The sequence below is a fragment of the Canis lupus genome, chromosome 30 (assembly GCF_048164855.1).
Source record: "Canis lupus baileyi chromosome 30, mCanLup2.hap1, whole genome shotgun sequence".
Lineage (NCBI taxonomy): Eukaryota > Metazoa > Chordata > Mammalia > Carnivora > Canidae > Canis > Canis lupus.
Window position 1 is genome coordinate 37,309,814 of NC_132867.1, and position 18,487 is coordinate 37,328,300.

Consider the following 18,487-nt stretch of genomic DNA (forward strand, 5'->3'; position numbering starts at 1 on the left):
AGAATAGAAGGAGAGATAAAGAGCTTCCAAGATAGGCAGAAACTGAAAGAATAGGTGACCACCAAACTGGCTCTGCAAGAAATATTAAGGGGGACCCTCTAAAAGAAAGGAAGCCCAAAGAAATAACCCACAAAAACAGGGACTGATTAGGTATTACAAGAACACTAAATTCATATCTTTCAATAGTAACTCTGAACGTGAATGGGCTAAATGATCCCATCAAAAGATGCAGGGTTTCAGACTGGATAAAAAAGCAAGACCCATCTATTTGCTGTCTACAAGAGACTCATTTGAGACCTAAGGACACCTCCAGCCTGAAAATGAAAGGTTGAAGAACAATTTACCATTCAAATGGTCCTCAAAAGAAAGCTGGTGTAGCAATCCTCATTTCAGATAAAGTGTATCCCAAAGACTGTAGGGAGATGAAGAGGGACACTATATCATACTTAAAGGATCTATCCAACAAGAGGACCTAACAATCATGAATATTTATGCCTCTAATGTGGGAGCTGCCAAGTATATCAATCAATTAATAACCCTAGTAAAGACATACTTAGATAATAATACACTAATAGGAGGAGACTGCAAAACAGCACTTTCTGCAAATGACAGATCTTCTAAGCACAACATCACCAAAGAAACAAGAGCTTTTTTTAAGATTTATTTATTTATTCATGAGAGACAAAGACTGAGAGGCAGAAACATAGGCAGAGGGAAAAACAGGCTCCTCGCAGGGAGCCTGATGCAGGACTTGATCCCGGATCCCGGGATCACAACCTGAGCTGAAGGCAGGCATCCAAACTCCTGAGCTACCCAGGCATCCCAAAATGAGAGCTTTAAATGATACAGTGAACCAAATGGATTTCACAGATATACACAGAACTTTCCATCCAAACTGAACTGAATACACATTCTTCTCAAGTGCACATGGAACTTTCTCCAGAATAGACCACATACTGGGTCACAAATCAGGTCTCAACCAATACCAAAAGATTTGGATTGTCCCCTGCATATTTTCAGACCATAATGCTTTGAAACTAGAACTCAATCACAAGAAGAGATTTGGAAGAAACTCAAAGACGTGGAGGTAAATGACCATCCTGCTAAAAGATGAAAGGGTCAACTAGGAAATTAGAGAAGAATTAAAAAGATTCATGGAAACTAATGAGAATGAAGATACAACTGTTCAAAATATTTGGGATACAGCAAAAGCTGTCCTAAGAGGGAAATACATAGCAATACAAGCATCCCTCAAAAATTGGAAAAAACTCAAATACACAAGCTAACCTCGCATCTAAAGGAACTGGATAAAGAACAACAAATAAAACCTACACCAAGCAGAAGAAGAGAGTTAATAAAGATGCAAGCAGAATTCAATGAAATAGAGACCAGAAGAATTGCAGAACAGATCAACAAAGCCAGGAGTTGGTTCTTTGAAAGAATTAATAAGATAGATAAACCATTAGCCAGCCTTATTTTTTTAATTTAATTATTTATTCATAGAGACAGAGAGAGAGAGGCAGAGACACAGGCAGAGGGAGAAGCAGGCATCATACAGAGAGCCTGATGTGGGACTCGATCCAGGGTCTCCAGGATCACGCCCTGGGCTGCAGGCGGCGCTAAACCGCTGCGCCACCGGGGCTGCCTAGCCAGCCTTATTAAAAAGAAAAGAGAAAAGACTCAAATTAACAAAATCATGAATGAAAAAGGAGAGATCACAATCAATACCAAGGAAATACAAATGATTTAAAAACCTATTATGAGCAGCTATATATGCCAATAAATTAGGCAATCTAGTCTAGGCAATTAGGCATTTCTGGGAAACCACAAACTACCAAAACTGGAACAGGAAGAAATAGAAAACCTGAACAGGCCAATAACCAGGGAGGAAATTGAAGCAGTCATCAAAAACCTCCCAAGACACAAAAGTCCAGGACCACATGGCTTCCCAGGGGAATTCTATCAAACGTTTAAAGAAGAAACAATATCTATTCTACTAAAGCTGTTCCAAAAGATAGAAAGGGATGGAATATTCTCAAACTCGTTCTATGAGGCCAGCATCACCTTAATTCCAAAACCAGACAAAGACCCCACCAAAAAGGAGAAGTAGAGACCAATATCCCTGATGAGCACAGATGCAAAAATTCTCAACAAGATACTAGCCAATAGGATCCAACAGTACATTAAGAAGATTATTCACCATGACCAAGTGGGATTTATCCCCGGGATGCAAGGCTGGTTCAACACTCGTAAAGCAATCAGCGTGATAGATCATATCAACAAGAGAAAAAACAAGAACCATGTGATCCTCTCCATAGATGCAGAGAAAGCATTTGACGAAACACAGCATCCATTCCTGATCAAAACTCTTCAGAGTGTAGGGATAGAGGGAACATTCCTCAGTATCTTAAAAGCCATCTACGAAAAGCCCACAGCAAATATCATTCTCAATGGGGAAGCACTGGGAGCCTTTCCCCTAAGATCAGGAACACAACAGGGATGTCCACTCTCACCACTGCTATTCAACATAGTACTAGAAGTGCTCGCCCCAGCAATCAGGCAACAAAAAGAAATAAAAGGCATTCAAATTGGCAAAGAAGAAGTCAAACTCTCCCTCTTCGCAGATGACATGATACTGTACATAGAAAACCCAAAAGCCTCCACCCCAAGATTGCTAGAACTCATACAGCAATTTGGTAGCGTGGCAGGATACAAAATCAATGCCCAGAAATCAATGGCATTTCTATACACTAACAATGATACTGAAGAAAGAGAAATTAAGGAGTCAATCTCATTTACAATTGCACCCAAAAGCATAAAATACCTAGGAATAAACCTAACCAAAGAGGTAAAGGATCTATACCCTAAAAACTATAGAACACTTCTGAAAGAAATTGAGGAAGACACAAGAGATGGAAAAATATTCCATGCTCATGGATTGGCAGAATTAATATTGTGAAAATGTCAATGTTACCCAGGGCAATGTATACGTTAAATGCAATCCCTATCAAAATACCATGGACTTTCTTCAGAGAGTTAGAACAAATTATTTTAAGATTTGTGTGGAATCAGAAAAGACCCCGAATAGCCAGGGGAATTTTAAAAAAGAAAACCATATCTGGGGGCATCACAATGCCAGATTTCAGGTTGTACTACAAAGCTGTGGTCATCAAGACAGTGTGGTACTGGCACAAAAACAGACACATAGATCAATGGAACAGAATAGAGAACCCAGAAGTGGACCCTGAACTTTATGGTCAACTAATATTCGATAAAGGAGGAAAGACTATCCATTGGAAGAAAGACAGTCTCTTCAATAAATGGTGCTGGGAAAATTGGACATCCACATGCAGAAGAATGAAACTAGACCACTCTCTTTCACCATACACAAAGATAAACTCAAAATGGATGAAAGATCTAAATGTGAGACAAGAGTCCATCAAAATCCTAGAGGAGAACACAGGCAACACCCTTTTTGAACTCGGCCATAGTAACTTCTTGCAAGATACATCCACAAAAGCAAAAGAAACAAAAGCAAAAATGAACTATTGGGACTTCATCAAGATAAGAAGCTTTTGCACAGCAAAGGATACAGTCAACAAAACTCAAAGACAACCTACAGAATGGGAGAAGATATTTGCAAATGACGTATCAGATAAAGGGCTAGTTTCCAAGATCTATAAAGAACTTATTAAACTCAACACCAAAGAAACAAACAATCCAATCATGAAATGGGCAAAAGACATGAAGAGAAATCTCACAGAGGAAGACATAGACATGGCCAACATGCACGTGAGAAAATGTTCCGCATCACTTGCCATCAGGGAAATACAAATCAAAACCACAATGAGATCCCACCTCACACCAGTGAGAATGGGGAAAATTAACAAGGCAGGAAACCACAAATGTTGGAGAGGATGCAGAGAAAGGGGAACCCTCTTACACTGTTGGTGGGAATGTGAACTGGTGCAGCCACTCTGGAAAACTGTGTGGAGGTTCCTCAAAGAGTTAAAAATAGACCTGCCCTACGACCCAGCAATTGCACTGCTGGGGATTTACCCCAAAGATACTGATGCAGTGAAACGGCAGGACACCTGCACCCCAATGTTTCTAGCAGCAATGGCCACAATAGTCAACTGTGGAAGGAGCCTCGGTGTCCATCGAAAAATGAATGGATAAAGAAGATGTGGTCTATGTATACAATGGAATATTCCTCAGCCATTAGAAACAACGAATACCCACCATTTGCTTCAACATGGATAGAACTGGAGAGTATTATGCTGAGTGAAATAAGTCAATCAGAGAAGGACAAACATTATATGGTCTCATTCATTCGGGGAATATAAAAAATAGTGAAAGGGAATATAGGGGGAAGGAGAGAAAACAAGTGGGAAATATCAGAGAGGGAGACAGAACATGAGAGACTCCTAACTCTGGGAAATGAACAAGGGGTAGTGGAAGGGGAGTTGGGTGGGAGGGATGGGGTGACTGGGTGACGGGCACTGAGGGGGGGTAGTTGGCGGGATGACCATTGGGTCTTTTTTTTAAAGATTTTATTTATTATTTATTCATGAATAATAGAGAGAGAGAAAAGCAGAGGGAGAAGCAGGCTCCATGCAGGGAGCCCGACGTGGCACTCGACCCCGGGACTCCAGGATCACTCCCTGGGCTGAAGGCAGATGCTCAACCACTGAGCCACCCAGGGATCCCAACCATTGGGTCTTATATGTTGGCAAATTGAACTCCAATAAGAAAAATTTTTTAAATCCTGCTGGGATTTTTATTGGACTTGTGTTGAGTCTATAGACAAATTTGGGGTTAACTGCCATCTTAATAATACTGGGTATTTCAGCCCTCTCCATTTTATTTAGGTTTTCTTTCATTAACATGTTTTAAACTTGAGAGCAGGTTGCTAGTAATATATCTTTATTATCCACTTAGTGTTTGTAAGATCTGTAGTGATGTCCCCTCTTTCTTTTCTAACTGGTAATTTGTGTCTTTTTTCAATCTAGATGGTTTATCAATTTTATTGATCTTTGCAAAGGACTAGCTTTTAGTTCCATTCATTTTCTTTTCTATTTTATTGATTTCCACACTCATAGTATTGCCTTCTTTCTACTAACTTTGAATTTAAGTTCCTCCCCTTCTTTAGCTTCCTAAATTGGAAGCTTAGTTCAGTTCACTGACTTTAGACCTGTCTTCTTGTATTAACATACGTGTTTAAATCTATAAATTTCTTTCTAATCACTTCTTCAGCAACATCCCACAAATTTGAATATGTTGTGTTCTCATTTTCACTACACCTGATATATATTCTAATTTCCCTTGTGATTTTCTTTTTGAGTCATGACTTATTTAGAAATGTGTTAATTTCTCCATATTTTAGAATTTCTCAGCTTTTGTCTGTTAGAAATTTCTAAGTTATTTTCATTGTCATCTAATAGCATTCTATGTGTGGTAGAAATATTTTTTAATGTATTGACACCTGTTTTATCATTCAGTAGATGGCTTATTTCATGAACATTTCTCAGACATCTGAAAAGAATAAATATCCTGCTGTTGTCAAGTGCAGTATTCTATCGATGTCAATTAGGTCAAGTGGGTTGGTAGTGCTGTTCAAGTTTTCTATATTTTTGCTCAACTTATGCCTACTTGTTCTAGCAATTACTGAGAGAAAGATATTGAAATCTTCAACTATATTCCTCATTATGTATGTTTTTACTTCATTTTGGAGCTCTCTCATTAGGTACAAATAATAAATTTTATAAAATTTAACTTATTTCTGTTGTATTGACCCTTTTATTATGAAACTTTGTCTCTAGTAGTATGTATTTTTTAAAGTCTATTTTGTCTGATATTAATAAAAATCATCCCAGCTCCTTCCTGATTACTGTCTATATGTTGGCATCATACCTATTTTCCCATCTTTTTACTTTAATCTATCTGTACTTTGAACTTAAACTGATCTCTTATAGACAACGTATCTCACTTTTGTCCAAACGGTTTGCTGGAATTTTGATTGGAATTTTTAGTTCATTCCCCTTAATATAAGTCTACCATTTTGCTAACTTTTCCTATTTGTCCCATTTTCTATTATTTTAATCTGTTATCCTTGTACTTTCATGTTAATGAATGTTTTAGTATTTCATCTTAATTCCTGTATTGACTTTTAAACTATATTTATTTACATTATTTTTAGTATTTTACCTAAGTATTACAGTGTACATCTTTTATTAACCACAATCTATTTTAAATTAACACTGACTTACTTCCAATAAAATATTGGAACTTTGTATTTGTCTAACTCCATTCTTTTGTGCTATTTTTGGTGCTATTGTTGTCATATATATAATCTCTATACATTAAAGCCAAACAATACAGAAGTATAATTTTAACTTTAGAGATTAATGTATTTTTATTAAAAATTATGTGTATACAAAGAGATGGAAAAATATTCCATGCTCATGGATTGGCAGAATTAATATTGTGAAAATGTCAATGTTACCCAGGGCAATATACACGTTTAATGCAATCCCTATCAAAATACCATGGACTTTCTTCAGAGAGTTAGAACAAATTATTTTAAGATTTGTGTGGAATCAGAAAAGACCCCGAATAGCCAGGGGAATTTTAAAAAAGAAAACCATATCTGGGGGCATCACAATGCCAGATTTCAGGTTGTACTACAAAGCTGTGGTCATCAAGACAGTGTGGTACTGGCACAAAAACAGACACATAGATCAGTGGAACAGAATAGAGAATCCAGAAGTGGACCCTGAACTTTATGGTCAACTAATATTCGATAAAGGAGGAAAGACTATCCATTGGAAGAAAGACAGTCTCTTCAATAAATGGTGCTGGGAAAATTGGACATCCACATGCAGAAGAATGAAACTAGACCACTCTCTTTCACCATACACAAAGATAAACTCAAAATGGATGAAAGATCTAAATGTGAGACAAGATTCCATCAAAATCCTAGAGAAGAACACAGGCAACACCCTTTTTGAACTCGGCCATAGTAACTTCTTGCAAGATACATCCACAAAAGCAAAAGAAACAAAAGCAAAAATGAACTATTGGGACTTCATCAAGATAAGAAGCTTTTGCACAGCAAAGGATACAGTCAACAAAACTCAAAGACAACCTACAGAATGGGAGAAGATATTTGCAAATGACGTATCAGATAAAGGGCTAGTTTCCAAGATCTATAAAGAACTTATTAAACTCAACACCAAAGAAACAAACAATCCAATCATGAAATGGGCAAAAGACATGAACAGAAATCTCACAGAGGAAGACATAGACATGGCCAACATGCATATGAGAAAATGTTCTGCATCACTTGCCATCAGGGAAATACAAATCAAAACTACAATGAGATACCACCTCACACCAGTGAGAATGGGGAAAATTAACAAGGCAGGAAACAACAAATGTTGGAGAGGATGCGGAGAAAAGGGAACCCTCTTACACTGTTGGTGGGAATGTGAACTGGTGCAGCCACTCTGGAAAACTGTATGGAGGTTCCTCAAACAGTTAAAAATATACCTGCCCTACGACCCAGCAATTGCACTGTTGGGGATTTACCCCAAAGATACAAATGCAATGAAACGCCGGGACACCTGCACCCCGATGTTTATAGCAGCAATGGCCACGATAGCCAAACTGTGGAAGGAGCCTCGGTGTCCAACGAAAGATGAATGGATAAAGAAGATGTGGTTTATGTATACAATGGAATATTACTCAGCTATTAGAAATGACAAATACCCACCATTTGCTTCAACGTGGATGGAACTGGAGGGTATTATGCTGAGTGAAGTAAGTCAGTCAGAGAAGGACAAACATTATATGTTCTCATTCATTTGGGGAATATAAATAATAGTGAAAGGGAATATAAGGGAAGGGAGAAGAAATGTGTGGGAAATATCAGAAAGGGAGACAGAACGTAAAGACTGCTGACTCTGGGAAACGAACTGGGGGTGGTAGAAGGGGAGGAGGGCGGGGGGTGGGAGTGAATGGGTGACGGGCACTGGGTGTTATTCTGTATGTTAGTAAATTGAACACCAATAAAAAATAAATTAAAAAAAATAAAAAATAAAATAAAAAAATAAAATAAAAAAATAAAAAAAAATATAATCTTTAAAAAAATTAGTAGTATAGCAGAAAAAAAAATTATGTGTATATATAAATTTTACATATATATTTATACATATCTTATATATTTATATACATATATGTTTATATATAATATATATTATACATATATATATTCCTTATATCTTCATATGATTCCATTTAGGGTTTTCTTCAATCCTTCTTATGTATCTTAATTATTATCCAAGCTACTATCTGATATCATTTCTCCTTAGCAGTTCTTTTAGAACAGGTCTGCTAGCGACAAATTATTTTGTTTTCCCTTTTAAAAAAAATCTAAAAGTGGCTTTATTTTTGTTCTCATTTTTTTTTAAAGATTTTATTTATTCGTGAGAGACACAGGGAGAGAGAGAGAGAGAAGGGGCAGAGACACAGGCAGAGGGAGGAGCAGGCTCCATGCAGGGAGCCCGATGTGGGACTCAATCCTGGGTCTCCAGGATCATGCCCTGGGCTGAAGGCGGCACTAGGCCGCTGAGCCACCTGGGCTGCCCTATTTTTGTCCTCAGTTTTGTTTTTTGTTTTGTTTTGTTTTTGTTTTTGTCCTCAGTTTTGAAGGAGACCTTCACTGGTTATAGTTTTTCCCCCCTTTCAGCACTTTGAATATGTCATTAAATGGAACAGGAAGCCATTAAACAGAATAGGAAGCCACTGTTCTTTTACAGAAACTGCAGTAAATTCACAAAGTCTCTTGGGCTTTCGATGTCTTTTGGCTTCTAATGTTTCTGTGAAAAGTAAGCAATAACTCATATTGTTCACTGTTTCCTGTATATGATATAACATTTTTCTTTTCTTCCTTTAAAAATGTTTTCTTTAACTTTGGCTTTCAGCAGTTTGACTATGAGGTGTTTTTCTCTTTGTTCTTTAGATAATTGCTATTATTCTATCAAATTCAATTATTCTGGGTTACCTGGGTGACTTAGTTGGTTAAGCCTCTGCCTTCAACTCAGGTCATGATCTCAGGGTGCTGGGATAGAGCCCCACATTGGGCTCCTTGATCCACAGGGAATCTGCTTCTCCCTCTCCCGCTCCTCTGTTTGTGTTCTCTCTCTTGCAAAAAAATAAAAATATTTTTAAAAATTCAGTTATTCTTTCTTCTGACATCTGAGTCATGCCATTAATGTTTTATTTCAGTTAGTGTACTTTTAAGCTCTAGAATTTCCATTTGATTTTTTCCATTTCTGTTGAGATTCCTATTTTATTCATTGTTAGTATATTTTCCTTTAACTCTTTGCAAGTATTTTTAATAGCTACTTTGAAATCTTTATCTGCTTGGTGTAATGTCTGAAACCTTCAGAGTCAGTTATTTTGACTGACTTCCCTTCACCTCCCCTCTCTCAGTTTAGGAAATACTTTATCTTTTCTTTGCATGTTTGCCAGTCTTTTATTTAAAATCAGACATGGTAGGCAATATGTTGTAGCAATTCTGGATTCTGCTTCATTCTGAGAGTTGTTGGTTTTAATAGACAATTAACTTGCCATGACTCAACCTGTAAATCTCTCTCACTTTCAATGGATAACCACTGATATCTCTGCTTATTATTTTTATTTTTTTAATTCTGGCTTTTAGGGGTTTTCCTTTCACCTGCATAATTTTGCAGTCAGGCAATGATTTAGGCAGAGATTATGCTAAGATACTTCAAGCCAATAAGTCTTCCACCTCTACTGGCTAAGCTGTGTGTAGATGGAGGGATATTTTCAAAAGCACAGTAAATTTACCAGTCTCTCATGCTATTTTTGCTCCATTTCCTTTGATTCTCATGTGCCTACAAAGTTTAGCCATCAACCAAGAAAACATATGGAGAATTTATCATGCATGTTCTTCTTTCACTTCCAAAACCTCATCCTTAAATTTCTAGTTGCTCTGTCAACTCCCTGAATCAAATCTGTTGTGTATAATTGTTAAGGTTTCAGATGTTCCCCACCCAAGGTGGGTGATGGGCAAGAAGGCACACACTCACCATTCTACCCAATGTAGTAGCAGTTTTCATGGGTGAATTCTTCTCAAGTTGGTATCTCTGGGTCCCATTAGAAAGGCATTAGGGTGGGACATCTGGGTGGCCCAGTGGTTGAGAGTCTGCCTTTCGCTCACATCATGGCCCCAGGCCCACATTGAGGCTCCCCACAGGGAGCCTGCTTTTCCCTCTGCCTGTGTCTCTGTGTCTCTCATGAATAGATAAATAAAATCTAAAAAAATAATAAAATAAAATAAAACAACAATTGTAAGGGCTAAGAGGAGGCTGAAGAGATAGGACACAAGGCTGTTCCAGGGCACAAGAGTGGAGTGACCCTGATTCCATTGCTCATTACCAGTTATGTTAGTCAGCCTGGGCTGTCATTATGAAATACCACAGGCTGTGAGGCTTAAACAACAGACATGTATTTTCTCAGAGTTCAGGAGACTAAAAATCCAAGATCAAGGTGTTTGTAGAATGAGTTTCTGGTAAGACTTCCTCCCTGCATCCTTACCTGGCCTTTTCTCTTGTGCCCATGTGTAGAGAAAAAAGTTCTGTTGTCTTCTCTTCTTCTTATAAGGACACTAATCTTAGTGGATTTGGGTTCCACCCTTACCCACTCATTTAACCTTAATTGTCCTTGAAAGCCCAATTTCCAAACACAATCATATTGGCATCTTCAAAGAATGAATTTGAGGAGGCGGGGGTGGGGGGTGGGGGGGTGGGGGGGCAGATCCAATACAGCCCATAACACCAAAGAAGGGACATGGATTTAGGTCTCCTCTGTTGTGGCCAGCATAGCTGCAGATCAGCCTGGATATTTTGCAGTGGACTCCCAGACCAGCCTGGTAGGGAAAGGAAGAAGGGAGAGAAAAAGAAAAGGAAAGGAAAAAAAAGAAAAGAGAAGAGGAGAGGAGAGGAGAGGGAGAGGGAGAGGGAAGTAGGGAGGGAGAGAGAGAGAGAGAGAGAGAGAGAGAGAGAGAGAGAGAAAGAAATCTATTAAATAATCCACTCAGCTAAGATTGAAGATGAGAAAACATATCTCTCATTGGAAATGAAGGGATTAAGGGGAGCCTGGGTGGCTCAGCAGTTGAACATCTGCCTTTAGCTCAGGGCATGATCCTGGGTCCAGGGATCAGGTCCCATATCAGGCTCCCTGCAAGGAGCCTGCTTCTTCCTCTGCCTGTGTCTCTGCCTCTCTCTGTGTCTCCCATAATAAATACAATCTTAAAAAAAAAAAAAGAAAAAAGGGAATGAAGGGATTAAGATAGTGGTTGTCAGCTGTGACGCAAATGCAAAGGCCACATCCCAAGAACTGTACTTGTAAGCTCTAAATCATCCACAAGTCAGAGGGGGAAATGGTAATAAAAATGAAAAATAAAACAATGTCTAAAAAAAATAAGTTAATTTTTAAACCAGGGAAGAAGTTAGAAATATAATTAGATCTACCCTCATGCGATGTGTTGCTGGCTTGGTAGGCTAAGGAATGCTCTCCACCCCATGGAAACAGGCATCCTCAGCAGCCTCCCGCCTCCCTCAGCATTTTCTTCCCATCTACCCCACGCCCTCCCCACGCCCTCCACCAGTGCAGAGCACAGAATTATCCTTCCCTGACCACCCAGATTTCTCTATATAATTCCTTATTCAGGCCTGTCCCACAGAGCAATTGTTCTGTGTTTGCTATCAACTGAATACTGTTCTTCCAACCACGACCACCACCCCAAATTCATACTTTAAAGCCCTGCTCCTCAGTGTGATGGTATTTGCAGATGGGGTCTTTGAGGGGCAATAAGGTCACAAGGTCATGAAGGTGGAGCCCTCTTGATGAGATTGGTGTCCTCTATAAGAAGAGACATGAAAGAGCTTGCTTCCTTTCTCTCTCTACCATTTGAGGATACAAGGAGAAATGGCCATCTACAAGCCAGAAAGAGTCCTCACCAGAAACTGAATCAGGTGGCATCTTGACCTTGGATTTCCCAGTCCCCAGGACTGTAAGAATAAATTTCTGTTGTTTAAGCCACCCAGGCTATGGTATTTTGTTACAGCAGTCTGAGCCAACAAAGATACTCAACACCTCTCCTCCTCCTGCCCCACACGATCTGTTCCAGTCCTCAGGGGACAGAAGAGTCACCTTGAAAGATGTCTAGCCAAGAGGACCCTGTTTGGCTGGAGACCTCAAGCCAAATGGAGTTGATTCTCATTATTCGTGGTAGTTATAAAGTCTCCATGAACACTGATTTCACAGGTACTGCTCCTAGGGAAGATAGGAACATATGCACAGCATACACATGTCTCACGGAGATTATAATCTTCAACTCTAAAAACAACGCATCCAGGTAGATTCTATTTTCTCTACTTTAGGAGAGACAACCAAGATTTGGAAGTGCTAAGTGACTTGTCTGAGGCCAAACCACTTCCACACACCAGATCTGGGCTTCAACACCAGCCAACCAGCCCAAGAGCCAGAGCTTTCTGGATACAACTGTACTGTCTGCTCCTGTCTCCATCCTCCCATCATCTCTGTATGAAGACAAGAAGGCAAGGTATGGCTTTGTTCAACCTCAGCTGAAAACACATGTCTCCAGTCACTCTTGGGACTTACAAATAAATCTTAGTGAATAGAATTTGTGAACACGGAATCTGCAAATAATGAGGACTGGCTGTACCTTTCTGCCACTGTGACAGGAACAGCCTGGACAAAACCAGCCTCATGGGGATGGCATCTGTAAATGGGGCTGTCATCGTGTCCCTTGTCTGGGACTGTGGGGGTTGGATCCAGGTAGCCCTCAGGCGGGTTCCTCGCCAAACACAAACTCTGCAACAACAGACACTGTGTCTACCCTGCCCATCACCCCGTCCCCACTACTGGGAAATAAGCAGTGTGCTGAATGGCTTTCGGAGGGGGATGAATACTCAGGCTGAGAATTCGTGTTTTAACATGGGTCCTTGTGAAGATTAAACAAAAGATTTGATGGGCATACCTGAAGGCACACTCTGAAATGACATAGTGAAAAGTAAAACAGTGCAGATCCTTTTTAAAATTCACTGGTTTGGGGGTTATTTTCCCCCAAGTTATAAAAGTGACTCATGTTCAGTGTTGGGAAAAAAAAATTTTTTTAAGTAAAAAGCAGAAAACCACCAAACCCCCACCATCTAAAAACAATCATGCCTAAAATTTGGGCAAATACTCTTCCAGCGTCTTTTTGTCTGGGTTTTTGCAGTGTGACTAGAGTCTGTTTCCTTATGGTCCCTGCACCCCGTGCTTCACGCCACAGGGAGTGGATGACCCTGCAGAGCTCAGAGTCCTGGAACCAAACTCTGCACTTTTCCAGTCTCAGAATGTGAGGTGTTGGCCTAAAGAGAAAAGTGGGGATATAAGATCTGTCTGGAGCTGCTCCTTCTGGGCCCCAAAGATGAGACTGTGGGGAACTGGATGAGGACGGTAGGGAAGTGTAGATATTGTTGGGGGTCTCTGCATGTGTGGGACTTCCCCAGCCAGTGGCGGGCAGAGGCTGGCGCCGCAGAATGCCTGGGTCACGGGGTACCTGGAGCCTTCCCCAGGTAGGGCCCAGCAAAATGGCCAGCCCCTGAATTGTACCAGACACAAACCACAGAAGAAACAGTGGGCCCCTCAATGTGGGGGCAGAAGAGATGCCCCTCTGTGGTGTCGGGAAGCTGCCCTGAAACAGCTCACTGTCCCCGGGAACCCCTGAAGCAGGGCACATCTTTGGGGTTACCCCAGAGAATAGGGAACATGGGTCAAGAAGCAGCCAGGTCCACAGACGCCAGCAGAAGCTGGGACAGGCCTGTTCAGGGTGACGCCTCCCCTGAGACCGGGGTTGGTGCTCGATGTGGAGTCGCACCCAGGAAAGGGCTCTCTCTGAACTGAGGAAGATCTAGTTCCTGTCACTGGGGGAATGTGGACCCTCAGGAGAAATGGAAGTCCTAGGGACACCTGGGTGGCTCAGTGGATGGGCATCTGCCTTCAGCCCAGGGTGTGATCCTGGGGTCCCGGGATCAAGTCCCTCATCGGGCTCCCCACAGGGAGCCTACTTCTCCCTCTGTATCTCTGCCACTCTCTGTGTCTCCCTCATGAATAAATTAATAAGATCTTTAAAAGAAAGGGAAGGAAGGAAGGAAGGAAGGAAGGAAGGAAGGAAGGAAGGAAGGAAGGAAGGAAGGAAGGAAGGAAGGAAGGAAGGAAAAGGAAGGAAGGAAAAGGAAGGAAGGAAGGAAGGACAAAAAAAAGAAAAGAAAAGAAAAAGAAATGGAAGTCCCACTACAGAAAAGAAAAGCTCTGTATGGCCACTGAGGCTTGGGCATGGGCTGCACTCACTACTCACATATATATATACCCAGATATATATGTAATAACCTTCCTCTTCCTCCGTGGTGTGTGTTCTGGTATTTTGCTCGAATTGCTACTCACTGAGAAACTCAGGATAATCCTGAACTGCTGTGACTAAGATTCCACTTCCCAGTAGTGGGAACACCCTCACTTTTGTCCTGTCTCCACTATGATGCTGGCTTCTGGCTTCGGGGCCAAGAATTCGTAGCTGTGCGGGGTACGGAAAATCCTGACAGAGCATTGTCCCGACCCTTAGAGCCCATCCTCACAGACGGCTCAGCTGCCAGAGGGGCAGGCACATGGGCCATCCGGCTCCATGTGGGTCCAGAGGCACAACAGACGGCCACTGGCTGAGCAGGTGGGAACAGCTTTTGGGAAAGGCAGCACGTGGCCGAATTTTTGAAAAAGTGGGGAGGTAAGATTGGGAAAGATGGGAAAGTAGGGAGGTAAGATTGGGAAAGTGGGAATGATGAATTAATCTGGCCCCAACGGGAGCCTGAATGGGGGGTCAGATGGTTGGAGTTTATCTGACAACCAGGAATGGCAGGATTCCCTGGTCATGTGGTGAGTGTCCTTTGGCGGTGTGGGGAGAGGAAGGCGGAGGGGGGACACAGGGGGCGCCGAGGTTAACGAGACAACCAGTGTGGCCCTGAAACCAAGCCTTCTGCAGACATGAGAACAGATGAGCGGGCACCTAGGAGCAACTGGACCCACCCAGACTGTCGTTCCAGGACTGCCGGAGGCCAGGGCATCAGAGATGGGAAGCTGGGCTCCAGCTCCTTGCACAGCAGCACTGAAAGAAGGTTCTAGAACAGGGCAGAAGCAAGCATGTCTCTTGCTGGAAACACAGTATCCTAGGGAGGGAAACAGAATAAAGATTTCATCAAGAACCTAAGCAGATCATGAGTCAAAAGCAGAAATGCTTTTGTGATTATAACATCTAAAAAATTTTAAATAAGAAAGACTTCGTATCTTAAAAGTCCAAAGATTTCTGTGAACTTGCAGTAATAATTACATGGCCTTTTATCCCTTCCTCAAGATACCTTTAAAGTTCACTGCAGCTATGAGGATTCAACGTAAATCACTCTGTTCCCTTTGAAATAAATACACTCCAAGCTATTTTGGTATGGGTCATGTTTAATAATGGTTTCACAATGTGTAGACATGAATACACGAACAATCTCACATTTAATATTATGAGATTGAGCAGACGGCCAAGTTATTAATATGTGGTTTAAATCCAGCACTCTGGCCTTTTGAGCACATGAGGCGGAATTTCTGAGTAATCGCCAGCAATGCTCACAGTCTGGCAGCCACATGGCAATCCAGAATACAGGTTGTTTTGTTATAAACATCAAAGGCCCCACGTTTGACCCAAAGGAGACCCCCAGGGTTCAGAGCCCTCACAGAGCAACGCTACCATGTGGAACTGAGTCCAGCCACGAGGCCTTGGGGGTGCCTGTGGACCCTGCCACAGGCCTGCAGCTCACGGACAGGCTGGGGCATCCGTTCGTCCTGGGGCCTCTGCCCAGGCCCCTATCTCTTGAAGCTGGAGGCATTCTGGGACTGGAGAGAGAAACCTAGCCTCTTCTGGGACAAGCCCAGAAACCAGCTGGGACCAGGCTTGTCTTGGCTGGGCCGGCTGGCATCAAGCGTCCACTGTCGGGTCTGTGGGCCAGGCCTAGTGGGTAATGCTGTCTGGATTCTGACTCCGTGTGGCGGGTGGACATGCCCTGGGACGGCCGCCCTGGCGCTTCAGCAGCTCCTGGCCGGGCCTCAGCAGGCTCAGCCAGAGAAGTTGACACTCCCAGAAGACACTTCCAAATACCATTCTGCATCTAGAGCACAGTTCTGCTGCCAGTTCTCGGGTTTCTGGTATGTGACCCTTAACGAAATGCCCGCAGAGATCCTTTGCCTGGCATATTTCTGTGCAATGGCCCATACGCCCTGTGACTTCCTTTCCAGCAGGACTTCTACCAGGTAGACCCTGGTCTGCCTAGAGTCCTGCACACAGCTCTCCCAACTGTCACAGCAGGAAACTGGTTCTAGACAGAGCCTTTTGAACTCGGACCAGGGGAACGAGCATCAGGAGAGCCAGGTCTGGAGCCAGGTGCACACTGTCCCCAGGAGCCTGTGATGGGAGAGACCCCAGCTCAGCAGCAACACCCAACCTCAGTCTGCTCTGGCCAAAGGCTGCTGTTCTATGCCCAGGACCACCAGCTGGGACTTGAGATGTGGAGCTACTGAGGTGGGGAACTTGCTTGTCTCAGATCAGGCCTGTCCCTGGGAGACTGAGCCATCTTTGGTCACAGGGTTTCCCATCTTGTGGATGGTTCCAGCCAGATGGTGAGGTCCTGGAACCCTACATCTGCAGCCTCAGGTGGGCAGTTTTGTAGGGAATGCTGAGGATGGTACAGCAGAGCTGGGCTGAAATCCACCCCTCACCGGGGTCTGACCCTGTAGGAGTCAAGTTCCGTGGGCCTTAATGCCCTCGTTTGTAAAACAGGCTCTTCCTCAGCCTGTTTCAAGGATGGTGTGAAATGACAACCGTAAACCTGTCTAGGCAACGTCAAGCACAGTGCAGGCTCCTTCTCTGTGGTCAACTGCAGGACCTCGTTTCCAGGATGCGGTCTGGGTTGAAGGGGACAAACAGCATCTCCAAATGGCAACAAGGCTGGAGAGGGACAGTGGGGGCTAGTTCACACTTCTGTCCCTTTTCCTGAATATGTGAAACTGACATTCACACGTTATAGCGAAACCAGACGGCACAGGTACACTGGTAGGCAACTCGGACTCATCTTTGAGAGATGCATTAACAACAGTCAAAATGATCTGAGCTTCATCCCCTCCTTTCCTTTGTCCAAACACTAATGAAGAGTGATATTGCCTGGGATTTCATGAGACAAAAGAGAATTTGCAGAGAACAGGGAGACAAGGCTTCCCTGTGTGGCCATCAAGCAGCATCAGAGCTCTTTAAGCAGGCCACCAGAAAGGGGCTGCTGCTATTTGTCACCTTCAGAGAGGTCCCGGGGCGGGGGGGGGGTGTTTAAAGTGAGGGGTGGACCACAGACTGGATACCCGGCACCAAGAGTCTAAAGTCAGGTAATTAAATCGAGAAGCTACACAGAAGGGGCGGGTAGGGCAAGCCACCAGGTCCTCCCATTACTATAGGCTCCTGCCCAGGCCTCACCTGAGCTCTTCTAGAGAGCCCCAGCATGGTGGCACCTGTGCCGACCGCCCCATCCCTCCTCCCTGAAGCATCGGGACTCCAGGCAACCTCAGGGAACTGTCTTGCCGTCCCTCTGACACATCCTCCTCCTGTCTTCCCCTCTTCCCGGCCCAAATTTAAGATCTCCAGACCTGAGTACAGTTCACAAAGGAGTGTTTACTGACATTAAAGAGAGAAGTCAGCATTGTTCGTAGCCATTTGTGTCCATCCCGATGACTTGTCTCCAGAAACCACCATTGTTCAAATTAGTGACTTATTTGCATGAATGTAATGAGATTCTATACCGCTAAGTAATGACTGATGTTACTCTACAAGAATCTCAGGGCAAAGGGACATGTAACACACTCAACCAACCCGCCACACTGATAAACCAACCACTAACTATCTCCCCCCGACTCCACTCCTGGCCTTGATATTGCCAAGAACCGTGGTTCCTGAATTTAGTGTGGACTGTTGAGAAGCAACAGAGGGCAGTGTCTGCCCCTCACTCCTTTCTGGCTACACTGTGAAGGTGGGATCTTTGGGGTGGGTGGACACGGGGGTGTGTACGCGGAAGGACAGCTCTCCCACTCATCAAAAGCATTTGTACGGCTTTATACTTAACACCCCCAACAACATAAGCAGACAGATTCTTCCTCACTAAGCAGATGAGAAACAGAACCTGAGGGGAAGAAACATTTACTGCACGCTTAATAGTAATTCGTTAATTTTCCTTTTCCTACCTGCAGTTTACAGATGAGACTGGGACCCCACAGCCACCCAGCCTGTACGGGTCGGCCTGACATTTGCTCACTTCCAAGG